The sequence below is a fragment of the Dipodomys merriami genome, unplaced genomic scaffold, assembly GCF_024711535.1.
Source record: "Dipodomys merriami isolate MVZ:Mamm:240054 unplaced genomic scaffold, mDipMer1.0.p SCAF_1634, whole genome shotgun sequence".
NCBI lineage: Eukaryota > Metazoa > Chordata > Mammalia > Rodentia > Heteromyidae > Dipodomys > Dipodomys merriami.
Genome location: NW_027202976.1, coordinates 91,385 through 104,005, shown reverse-complemented (window position 1 = coordinate 104,005; position 12,621 = coordinate 91,385). Strand labels below are relative to the sequence as shown.

The 12,621-nt window shown below is 35.3% G+C and overlaps 1 pseudogene; it reads right to left on the bottom strand.

The window, feature by feature from the left end:
- Positions 1-9,581: 9,581 nt before the first annotated feature.
- LOC138828776 (U6 spliceosomal RNA) lies at positions 9,582-9,681 on the bottom strand (annotated as a pseudogene).
- Positions 9,682-12,621: the final 2,940 nt, after the last annotated feature.

The following is a 12,621-nucleotide window of genomic DNA, read 5'->3' as shown; positions in this document are numbered from 1 at the left end:
ATTCTCCAAGAGGAAAAAATGAAACAATTAATATCAAAGGACTACTAACACATTTTGACTTGTCATTAAGCATCTTCAATCATCAAAATCAACAGAAGACAATAGACAGGCTTACTTTTTTAGATGAAAACAAGTATCTTTAAAAAAACAAGGAATTGGAAGATGGCGGAGAAGAAGATAGACATTAAACAACTTTTCGAATAGAAAGCAGTTTTATAGTTCCAGTGAACAGTCCTAAGCCAGAGAATTCACCAAGAATGCCTTCACAGGACAGAGAGTTAGGCCAGAGAGGGAAAATGTAGGCAAGGAGAAAGCTCTGACCACTTGCCAGCAGCCACTTCCGTGGAAGCAGCAGTGGCGGCGGCGGCCTCAGTTGCCATACCTGAATCACAGAGAGTCTGGGATGAAGGAGCCAGACGCAGCGGGCGAGCGGATTCTACTCAACACCAGCAAGAATCGACAAGGAGCAAACATCTTCATCCTGCAATTTGCAGACCAGAGATGACCCAGGAACCAAGACTCAGCGTGAGTAGAAGCCTAACATCCTCACTCTCCAACTCAGGCCTTGGAAGAAATCTAGAGTCATTTAGCAGGTCACAAGAAACTAACTGACCTGTCAGACAGCTCCACCCAGGGAAAAGCACCCAGCTCGGCACCAGCCCCAGGAGTGGCTTTCTTCACTGGATAATCAGAGCCACAGGTTGCCCCTCCTTTTAGCAGCATTGATAATCAATTGAAATTCAGTAACCAGAAACTCTAAGAATGGCTCCAGGCTGAGCACTGTGAGTTTCTCACAAACCAGCCCCGGGAAAAGCTACGGTTTGCTGAAAGGCCTCAACTCTACCCAGAACCTAGCCTCATCACAGCATCTCCAAACTTGAGGAAAAAGCCATATCCCTCTTTTGTGATACTCAAAGCAGATCTGCCTCTCATTGAACTATCCTGGAAAAGGATCGCAAAACCCTGGGTAAAGCAGAGCATTTTTCTGCCTGTTCAAACAAACTGACTTAAGAAACCAACCAAGCCACAGGAACACAAGCAGACCAGAGACTCCAACAAGAGGCTGGTTAAGGTCACAAGGGAGATACAGGATTTTTCCCACCCATCCCCAAAAAATCAAAGAACTTTTTTTTGTACCTTTTATAAACAAAATTTTTTTCTAAAATTTTTTTTAATCTTTAATTTTTACCTTTTTTGAAAAAACAATTGTTTTCTAGTACCTTTTTTTTCCTCTGAGAATTTTATTTTAGGAGTAAATATGTGTGTGCATTTTTCTTGATTTTTTTTCTGTTTTTTGTTTACCTCTACTGAACTTCTGATTTTTTTCTTTCTTTCTTATCCTTTTCAACATTTCTTCTCTTTCATTCTTTATGTGACTTAATTGTTGTTCTGTTCATCTTCAGATAAACCCGTAGTCGATTATTAGACCTTATCCCCCATTGTGTACACACTTAATCCACAAATTTATTACTCAATTCCAAACCTCTTAGACTTACATTCCTTAATAGCATTACTACCACTTTATACCTATATAATATTTTAAGTATTATTATTTTTAAGTTTTTCACATCTCCTTTATATCCCTCCCCTTCTGTCACTATATTCACATTCTTCCCTGAATAGTTTGTCTTCGAACTGCATAATATTTTTAATTCTTACTTTTCTATTTTTTCTGGTCTCTTTTTGTTCCCTTTCTCTGTCTTCTTTTTTTCTCTCTCTCTGCTTTCATCCTATCCAAACTATTTCCTGCTTTGAGATTAGGACTTAGTTAACTCTCCCTGTGCTTTCCAACATCACTCTATTCCTATTTTTTTATGCACATCTCTTCCTAAACCTAATAATTTCTGCTTTACCAAATTCTTTGCGGTTCTTAGTGTATTAATATATAGTAGTTTGATGTTGAATAGATGTATTTGTTGAACTAGATTGTATCTGCAGACTATTGACTGTGCAAATACAGACGTTGATTGATGCTTGCCTTAAGATAGTGTTCTAGCAGGAAACTGGTGTTATTTTCATCCCAAATAGGCAGAGTAAGCCGGAAAAACACAAGAAAAATGGCAAGTTCGGTATCTCAACTCCCACTCATGATAATCAGGGACAGAAGAGGTAATGAATAATCCAGAAGAGAGTTCCCAAATAGCTCTACAAACACTGCTGGCAAACATGATAAATGAAAAGATTGAAAACATACAATGGACTCTGTATGAGTTTGATAGGGAGGGACAGGAGGAAAACAAATGTCAATGGAAGCAAACAAAAGGTCAATGCAAGAAAAGATTGACAACCCACAAAGGACTCTGTTTGAGCGTGATAGGGAGAGGGAAGAGGCAATCCAAAGGTTTATACAGGAAAATCATGAGGGTGAGGAAGTTACTCAAAAACTGATACAGGATTTGCATGAGCAGCTTGAGAATACTCAAAGAGAAAGGCAGGAATGGCCTTATCAGGCTGAGAACACTCACAGAAAACTACGGGAATGGCATGAATGGGAGGAAGCTAAGCAAACAGTAATACAGGAATTGAGAGAGCAGGATGAGTATACACAAAGATCACTAAAGGCATTCATGGGATCCATTAACAAAGAACTGAAGGAAGTCAGGGAGACCACAAAGGGAATGCTGAACCGAACCCAACTGAGGAATGGAAGTCCACGGAAACGATAATGAACCAACTAAGGGATTTGAGTATAAACACTGAACACCAAATTAAGGAAGTAAAGAAGTTCATACAAGATCTAAAACAAAGTTTCAAAAAAGATTTGAAGCCAAAAAGCTGACCAATTAGAAGGAAAAGAAATAAAAAAAAACAAAGAAGGAAGTCTTGATAGCAGGTTAAACCATGCAGAAGGTTGAATCTCGGGGAGTGAAGACAGCCTAGATATTATAGAGAAAGAAAATACAACCATCCAAGACAAGTCCAAGAAATATGATAGATCTATCCAACACATGGAAGACACCATCAGAAGGCCTAATGTAAGGATAATGGGTGTAGAGGAGCACCTAGAAACGGAAGTTAATGGTTGGGAAATTTGTGTAACAGGATCCTAGCAGAAAACTTCCCAAACATGCAAAAAGATAGGGTTATTCAGATACAAGAAGCTTTTAGAACTCTAAATAGACCAGATCAGAATAGGACATCCCACCGTCTCATTATAATCCACACAGGATCAATTCAAACAAAGGAAATGGTCCTTAACGATGTCAAGGAGAAAAGATTAATCACCTATAAAGGGAAACCAAGTAGAATCGACTCAGATTTCTCAGCAGAGACAATCAAAGCAAGAAGAGCCTGGAATGATGTATACCATGCCCTAAAAACAAACAACTATCAACCAAGAATACTGTACCCAGCTAAGGCCAAATAAAAATCTCCCATAGCAAAGAATAATTGAAACAATACATCTCCACCAAGCCAGTCCTACAAAAGATTCTTAAAGATGTCCTACACATAGAAAACCAAAAAGACCACAATAAAGGCCAATAAACAGCACCCAAACTGAGAATCCAAGAACCATAGGAAGAACCCACTTTTCGCATCCTGCAAGAAGGTGGAAAACATGGCAGGAACTCCCAAATACCTTTCAGTCCTATCTCTCAACATTAACGGACTTAACTCTCCAATTAAGGGACATAGACTGTCTTGTTGGATTAAAAAACAAGATCCTTCTATGTCCTGCCTTCAGGAGTCACGTCTTGCCCTTAAAAACAAACACATTTTCAATATTAAATGCAGGAACAAAATCTACCAAGCAAACGGCCCTCTGAAATAGGCAGGAGTTGCAATCCTAATATCAGATAAAATAGACTTCAAATTAAAATTTGTGAGAAGAGATAAAGAATATCTACATACTAATTAAGGGATTTTTTTTTCCTTCAGGAGGATACTACAATTCTAAATATCTATTCGCCAAACAACGGAGCACCCAAATTTATCCAAGATATACTACTTTCCCTCAAATCACACAAAGATCCAAAGACATTAATTGTTGGGTATTTTAAAACACCACTCTCCCCAATAGATAGATCAACTCGGAAAAAAACTCAAGAAAGAAACCACAGATCTAAATAACTGCATAGATCAACTAGATTTAACAGACATCTGCTGAATATTTCACCAGCATCATAAGAATACACGTTTTTCTCAGCAGAACATGGAACAATTTCTAAAATAGACCACATTTTAGGCCACAAAGCAAACTTGTCCAAATTCAGAAACATTGTACTTATACCTTGTATTCTCTCTGACCACAAGGGAATAAAATTAGAACTCAACACTAAAATCCAACAAAGAAAGTATGGTCACACATGGAGGCTGAACAACACACTGCTTCATCAAGAGTGTGTCAGGGAAGATACTAGAAAGAAATTCAAATGTTCATGCTATTCAACAAAAATGAGCACACATATTACCAGGTCCACTGGGACACAGATAAGGCAGTACTCAGAGGAAAGTTTATAGCCTCAACAAATTGGAGAGTTCTGAAACCAACAATTTAATGAGACATCAGAACCCCCCTGAAAAAGAGCAGCAAGATAAACCCCAATCCAGTAAACAGAAAGAAATAATTAAAATTAAATCAGAATTAAATGAATTAGAATCCAAAAAAAACTATAGAAAGAATCAACAAAACTAAGAGTTGGTTGTTCGAAAAGCTTAACAAAATTGACAGACTTTTATCAAATCTTATCAGTAAAAGAAGACAAGAAACCCAAATAAATAAACTCAGAGATTTGAATGGAAACATCACCACAAAAACAACCAAGATTCAGAAAATTTTGAGGGAATACTTCTCAAATCTTTATGATAATAAGTTTGGGAACTTGGCATTAATGGACCTTTTCCTAGCAAATATTGACATGCCAAAACTAAACCAAGATTAGTTAAACCATCTTAACAGGCTCCTCTCAAGCATTGAAATAGAAACAGCAATGAGAGACCTCCCAGGTAATAAAAGTCCAGGACCAGATGGGTTTACAGTGGAATTCTACAAGGCCTTCAAAACAGAGCTCACAAAAATACTCCTCCAACTCTTCAATAAAATTGAAAGATAAAGTTCACTACCAAACACATTCTATGAAGCCATCATAACCCTCAACCCCAAACCAGGCAAGGACTCATCAAAGAAAGAGTACTATAGACCCATATCTTTGATGAACATTGATGAAAAACTTCTCAACAAAATTTTGGCCAATCGACTTCAACAATTCATGCAAAAAACCATACACCATGTTCAGACAGGATTCATTTCAGGAATGCAAAGCTGGTTCAAAATATGCCAATCAATTAATATTATTCATCACATCAACAGCAGCAAAGATAAGAACCACATGGTTATCTCAATAGATGCAGAAAAAGCATTCTACAAGATGAAACATCCCTTTAAGATGAAGGTTCTGGAAAAATTGGGAATCCATGGAACATTCCTTAATACAATAAAGGCTGTATATGACAAACCTACAGTCAGCATTTTACTTAATATTTAAAAACTAAAGCCATTTCCTCTTAACTCAGGAACAAGACAAGGATACAAGGATGTCCACTCTCTCTACTTCTTTTCAACATATTATTAGAATGCCTAGCTACAGCAATAAGGAAAGATACAGACATAAAGGTGATCCAAATAGGGAAAGAAGAAATAAACCTCTCCCACTTTGCAGATGATATGATCTTGTATTTAAAGAATCCCACAGACTCCATTCTCAATTTACTCAAACTGATTCAAAACTTTGGCAAAGTAGCAGGAAATAAAATTCAACCCCCAAAATCAATGGCTTTTCTGTATGCCAACAATGAGAAAAGTGTGGCTGAAATTAGGAAAGTAACTCCATTTGTAATAGCCCCAGAAAAAATAAAACACCTAGCAATTAACTTAACCAAAGAAGTGAAGGACCTCTATGATGAAAACTTTAAAAGCTTGAAAAAGGAAATCAAACCAGAACTTTGAAAATGGTCAAACCTTCCATGCTCCTGGATTGGAAAGATTAACATCGTGAAAATGGCAATAATTCCCAAGGCTATCTACAAATTCAATGTGATACCTATCAAAATTCCAACCTCATTCTTCAAGGAAATAGAAGAGGCAATCCAAAAATCCATATGGAACAACAAAAGACCCCGAATAGCAAAAACCCTCCTCAACAGAAAGAACAGTACTGGAGAAATATCAATACCAAATTTCAAACTCTACTATAAAGCTATAGTAATCAAAACAGCTTGGTTCTGGCACAAGAACAGACCTCAGGACCAATGGAATAGAATTGAAATCCCAGAAAAGAACCTACCCACCTATAGCCATCTAATCTTTCAAAAGGGAGCTAAAAAATTAGAATAGAGGAAAGACAGCCTCTTCACTAAATGGAGCTTGCAAAATTGGTTAACTACTTGTAGAAAACTAATGCTAGATCCTTATCTATCACCCTGCACCAGAATCAACTCCAAATGGATCAAAGACCTCGGATTCAAAGCAGACACTCTGAAAACATTACAGGATGGAATATGAGAAACCCTAGGTCTCTTTGGTGCAGGCCAACATTTTCTTAATAGAGACCCAGAAACACAAGAAATCAAAGAAAGATTGAAGAAATGGGATTACATGAAGTTGCAGAGCTTCTGCATGTCAAAGGACATAGCTAGCAAGATCAATAGAAAGCCTAGGGATTGGGAGAAGATCTTTACTATCTATACAACGGACAAGGGTCTCCTATCTAAAATATACTTGGAACTCAAAATATTAAATCCCCCAACAGCAAATCCTCAAAGAAACAACTGCCCAATATATAAGTGGGATAAAGACTTAAAGAGAAACTTCTCTGAAGAAGAAAGATGGATAGCCAATAGACACATGAAGAAATGCTCAACCTCCCTAGCAATAAAAGAAATGCAAATCAAAACGACATTGTGATACCACCTCACCCCAGTTAGAATGGCAAAAATCAAGAACTCTAATAACAACAGATGCTGTAGGGGGTGTGGACAGAAGGGAACCATACTTAATTGTTTGTGGGAGTGTAAACTTGTTCAACTACTTTCGAAAGTAGTATGGAGGTTCCTGAAAAGACTCCACATAGAGCTCCCTTATGACCCAGCAATCCCACTTTTGGGCATTTACCCAAATGTTTACAAACAAGGCCAAACTAAAGCTACCAGCACAACTATGTTTATTGCAGCATTATTTACCATAGCTAAGATATGGAACCAACCCAGATGCCCCTCAGTAGATGAATGGATCAAGAAAATGTGATATATATACACAATGGAATTCTATGCCTCCGTCAGAAAGAATGACATTGCCCCATTTGTTAGGAAATGGAAAGGCTTGGAAAAGATTATATTAAGTGAAGTAATCCAAGCCCAAGGAAACATAGTTTCCCATAGGTTCCATGGTTTCTCTTATTTGCAATATCTAGTATATGTATGAGTCAACAGAAAAGGTCAGATCAGTTGAAGTTAGGTAAATGAACCCTAAGATACGTATTTAATTTTTTTTTCTTTCATGCATTTGTTTCCTACGTATTTATAAGATTATAACTTTGTTGCTTTGTATGTCCCTCCCCCATAGGATAACCCCTGCTTTCACTGTTTTTGATGTTGGTATAATTTGTGGAGGGGGAGGGGAAAAACAAGTCATTTTAATAAGGATACAAGTGGACCCGTTGCCAAAATGATAAGTACATGTTGTCACGTCGAAAATGAACTTTACAACTTTGGTGCGGAGGGGGGAGGATTCGGTGGGGGTCTAGGTGAGGCTGGGAAGGGATGGGAAAGGTAAACAAAGGAGGAGGCTAAAATGCTTGATAAGAAATGTACTCACTATCTTGCCCATGTAATTTTAATCCCTCTGTACAGTATTTTCACAATAAAAAAACAAAAAACAAAAAAAAAAAACAAAAAAACAAGGTATTTAAGTAGTCAAGCAAAGGACTTCTATTTTACTACTGCATTATACATTTTTTTCTAATGTTGAGTGCCAATAAATAATGGATGTATTAGAAATCTCTTAAAGCTCATATATTGAATAGTGACTTCTCTTACACTATATCATTGTATTTCTCAAATCATATTACGTAGTTTCCTATTTTCTCATTCCTAGAATAATCTGCACATGAAGACATCACTGGTCCTAATTTTCAGTCTGTGCATTTGAATACAAAGGAAAGTCTTTCCTCTGCTCTCTATCAATTACCTACTCTCCAATTAGAATAATTTAAAATAGTAAAAATCAAAAAAGAGAAAATAAATCATGGTGAAAAAACATGTAGGAAATTCACCAGATTTTTCTGACCAGTTCAACCAATGTGAACTATTGGGGAAATACATGGACACCTCATTCCCACTGGTACTCGAAGTCTCTGGTTAGGCAATTCTGATGAAGACAATCAACTAGATGAAAACGTGAGGAATGGTATAAATTGCAAGAAAATAATGGAGAAGAATGCAAGCAAATTTCTTCTTTGGGCTTACTGCAGTGCGGAGATTCCTTTTCAAAAAGGCCTCTCATATGAATACCAGGGATGAGGATAAGTATACTCCTCTTCATCGGGAAGCCTAGAGTGGACATGTAGACATTGTCCATGAGTTGGCAGCTCAAGGCAGATATTCATGCAATAACTGTGAATGGCTTGGCACCCCTGCATAGTACTTTTATGTGGATTAATACCAGAATGGATTTTTTCTTACTTCATCATGATGCAGATACCAATCCCCAAACTAAAGGCCTCTTGATCCCCTTGCATCTTGCTGCTGGGAACAGAAATAGCAAAGATATGCTGTATCTTCTTCTGTTGAACCATTTTTTCAAACCGGGTCTGAAGAATAACTTGGAAGAAACTGCATTTGATATTGGCAAAAGGATAAGTATGTATCACTACCTCTTTGAAGTTGTGGAAGGCTGTACAAATTATTCTCCTACGTAGTAATGGTTTGGTTAAGTTTCTTAAATTTCAAAAGTGCCATTCCATCCTTTGTGTCCCTACAAATATTTTCATAATAAAAAGCAACAGCAATATCTTAATTTAAAAATTCATGGATTCCATGGTATTCTTCCATGTGAATTGCCTCACTTTGATGTCAAAATGTATTCAAGAGTTGTTTGTATGCATCTATAATGATTTCTGAAGAGTTTGTGGTTTTTTTTTTTAATTTTAACTTATCTGTTGAAATGAATAGTATAGAAACTAAAGTTATTCCTGGTGCTTGTCTGAAAAAAAGTATATCTAGGTTTGTATAAAGTCCATAATCTATTTCATTATTTTCTAGATATAATACTTTGAAGTCTACATTTTTTATAATATATAGGTTCATTAATAAATGTGTCCTTTCAGATTACATTCCATATAGAAAAAGTTAAGATTCCTTTTTTCCTAGGTCCTTACAGGATTTTATTTCTTTGGAATAAGATGACAATGTTATCTAATTTCAAGTTTTGTAAAGGTTATGCTATGTAAGGGCCTTTCTAAAGTGAAGATTTAATACACTGATGTCAAACTAACCTTTAATTCTATGAATTACATATATTGTTACACTTGTATTTTTGTAATAAACTTTTTCATAACTTTTTCATTTCTTGCATTTGAAGAATGAAAAATATGGAATATTTCACGAATTTTTGTATCATCCTACTGCAAGTGCCATGTTAATCTCTGTATTTTTTTCACTTGGGTAGACCTGCTGCTGAAGCATGTAGTATCCTTTAAATTTAAGTAGTTAATGATGCAACCTTTATACAGGCATATATCCTTGGTTGCCTATTTGTAAAAAGGAATCCTTATTGTTCCTAAAATGTTATTGATCTTATTTCTCTAAATTTCTGTGTATAGTGGCAAAAACTTATATTGTTTGGTTGATTGCTCACATTTGCAATTTTTGTCAATGACTATTTTGTCGTTTTCATTTTTAATTTGATCATATTTTGAAGCCTTTATAGCTAAGTCCAAAGGTCATGGAATTTCAAGTACTTATTTATCAACTGAGTTACCTTTGTGGAGCTAATGGATTCAAAGTAAGCCTTGCTTAAGAGCTACTTCTAAACTTCTGCAGCTTAAAATTTCGCAAAGAAGTCTCACTGATACAAATGTCTTCCTGACCCTTTACCTTCTTCCATGTAGGAACAGACCAACGAGAATATCTTACCCTGACAGCATAGATTGTCTGACTGGACAAAACTAATCTTAGTTACAAGGTTTCATAGAGAGATTAACAGTTCAGACTGAAATGTTCAGAATAGAAGGTATTTTTATCAAAATATAATTGTTTATTATACCTATCATTTCAAAGTAGCTAAAGTCAGGAAGATGAAAAAATTATTCATATGCATGATTACCTAATATTCTGGTCTGTCTACCATCCAAACAGGCAGGAACTTACAGTACTGACTTTCTATCACCAAATATTTCCATAGCTCCTGGAGAAGTCCATAGGTTTCTCCTCGATATTAGTCCTTAAATTAATAATGTTTTAATCACAGTGTTTCCTCTTGCCTCCAGGTTTACAAATGGTAAAGTTTTAGGTCTAACTCTACCAAAAACTGAGGTAGAGAAAATGTAATATTACTTTAAAACAGAGTTGCATTTGATACCCTAACCACAACAGAACAATGCATAACAATTTCCTATATTATAAATACTTATATATTTTATATTTCTACCTGCTGATCTTAAATTTCTAGAATTACGAGAATTAATTGATAATTTGACAAATAAATTGAAATTTATTCCCATAAATAAATTGGAATAGAAATAATTAGGTTTAGAATATATATTAGAATATAAAAAGTATCAAAGCAATGTCTTAGTTATAAACTTGTGATACCTTTACGTGTTCTAGGTCTTCTGAATTCACATAGTAAAAAAAAACAGTATTGTTTTCTCTAATCTATAAGATATTTTACACTGCTGCTGTGTTTATTGTGTTAACTCGCTGGACCCAAAGTGTTTTTCTCCATATTTCTGAAGCATTCTTACTGATTATACCCAAATTTTACTGATATAATGTGTAAAAGCTATTATTCTTCTGTAGTACCCACGGGTCTGAGGATACCAGGTCCCAGTTATCTGCATCATCAGATAACAAGGGCAAGACTTCTGACCTTGGCCCATGCAACATGCTAACGGAAAGTAATTGAAAAGACCCATCTCAATTTCTAATTTCCTACAATATTTCAGGGCCCTAATTCCTTGTAGGAATTAGTAGTAAGCAATTGTGAAATGTAAGGCAACTTAAAATGAAAGATGAGATCACAAAATATGAGAGAAAGTACTATAGTTCAAACTTTCAATTTACAGATGACCAGATGACCAAGCTTTATGAGTAAACAAAATCACAAATGTCACAAATTATTTTTATACCCCTCTCCTAATGATAAATGAAAGATTTCAGTCCAGCATAAGTAGGCCAAAAATAATTCTTGGAATGATAGATCCATAATTGTTCTACCAAGGCTAGGAAAACTTGACTTAGAAGTCAAAAATAATTTAGAAAACCATTAATTGAGAAGATCCTTAGTGCTTCAAAACACTGGTACTTCAGTAAAACTTAGTTCTGTAGTATAAAAATGTTGTCATTCTCAAACCAATGATAACCTACATTTAATCTTCTGAAAGTATATTCCTTTTCAAACAAACTTTTAAAAATCTTATTCACCAAAATAACACTTGACAAGTAGATAATAGTGACTTTAAACTTTTTCAAGTGTAGGAATCAAGTTACAATAGAGATGATTTATTTACCCAGCATAAATGCCAAGGAAGTTCAACCATTGATTAAAATGTAGAAATAGTATCTCCCACCATTTGCGTTGTTCAGTAGGTGCCTTCCAGAAATGTGTTAAATAGACCAGCCTTCCATGATTCAAATCCAAATATTAGCTAATAAATTAAATTTCATCACATAGGAAGGTACATTTTAAAGTCACTAATAGTTGCCTTATCATGTGTTGCCTTATCATAAGTTTTCCCTATCTGTCTAACATAGTAAGGAATATGACTTTAAGTCTTGCATATGGGTACTCATTAGAGATGTGACAAACATAAAATCTGTCTTCTATTTCTATCATATTCCTCTACAGTAGTAAATATTAGTTTTCTTCTTTTTCCAAAACTTATAGGTAGTAGAAAATATCATCCCATGTAAAATAAAATAATCACACACCATTGTACAAAGCCATTTATAAAAACTGGTAGTTAGGTATAAATTCTAAGCGATTTTTAAACTTTCTTGTTGAAGATTAATCTTCTAAAAAGATGAGAATAAAACCATGTCTAGGTGCTACACGTCTCCAGTCTTGCAAATTGTTATTGCATTTCAAGTATATGCAGGATTGAAACTCCATGGAATCTATATAAACCTTTCAAATTATTAACAGACAGTTTAACAGAATGACTATCAGGAAGTCGAAAGCAGAAAAGAATAATAATAAAGACATAAAATGAACGAAAAATGGAAAAGGGGCAAGTACAGCTAGAATACTCAATGTACACATGTAATAAAGGAAGTGGTAAATCTGAAATAAATTTTGGAGAAAGGGTTGGTTCAGATTGATAGAAGGAGAGACTCTGATCCAGGAGCATTTGACAATTAGATGGACATATTTAATTGTTACACACTTGCACAACCTTTTGAAAT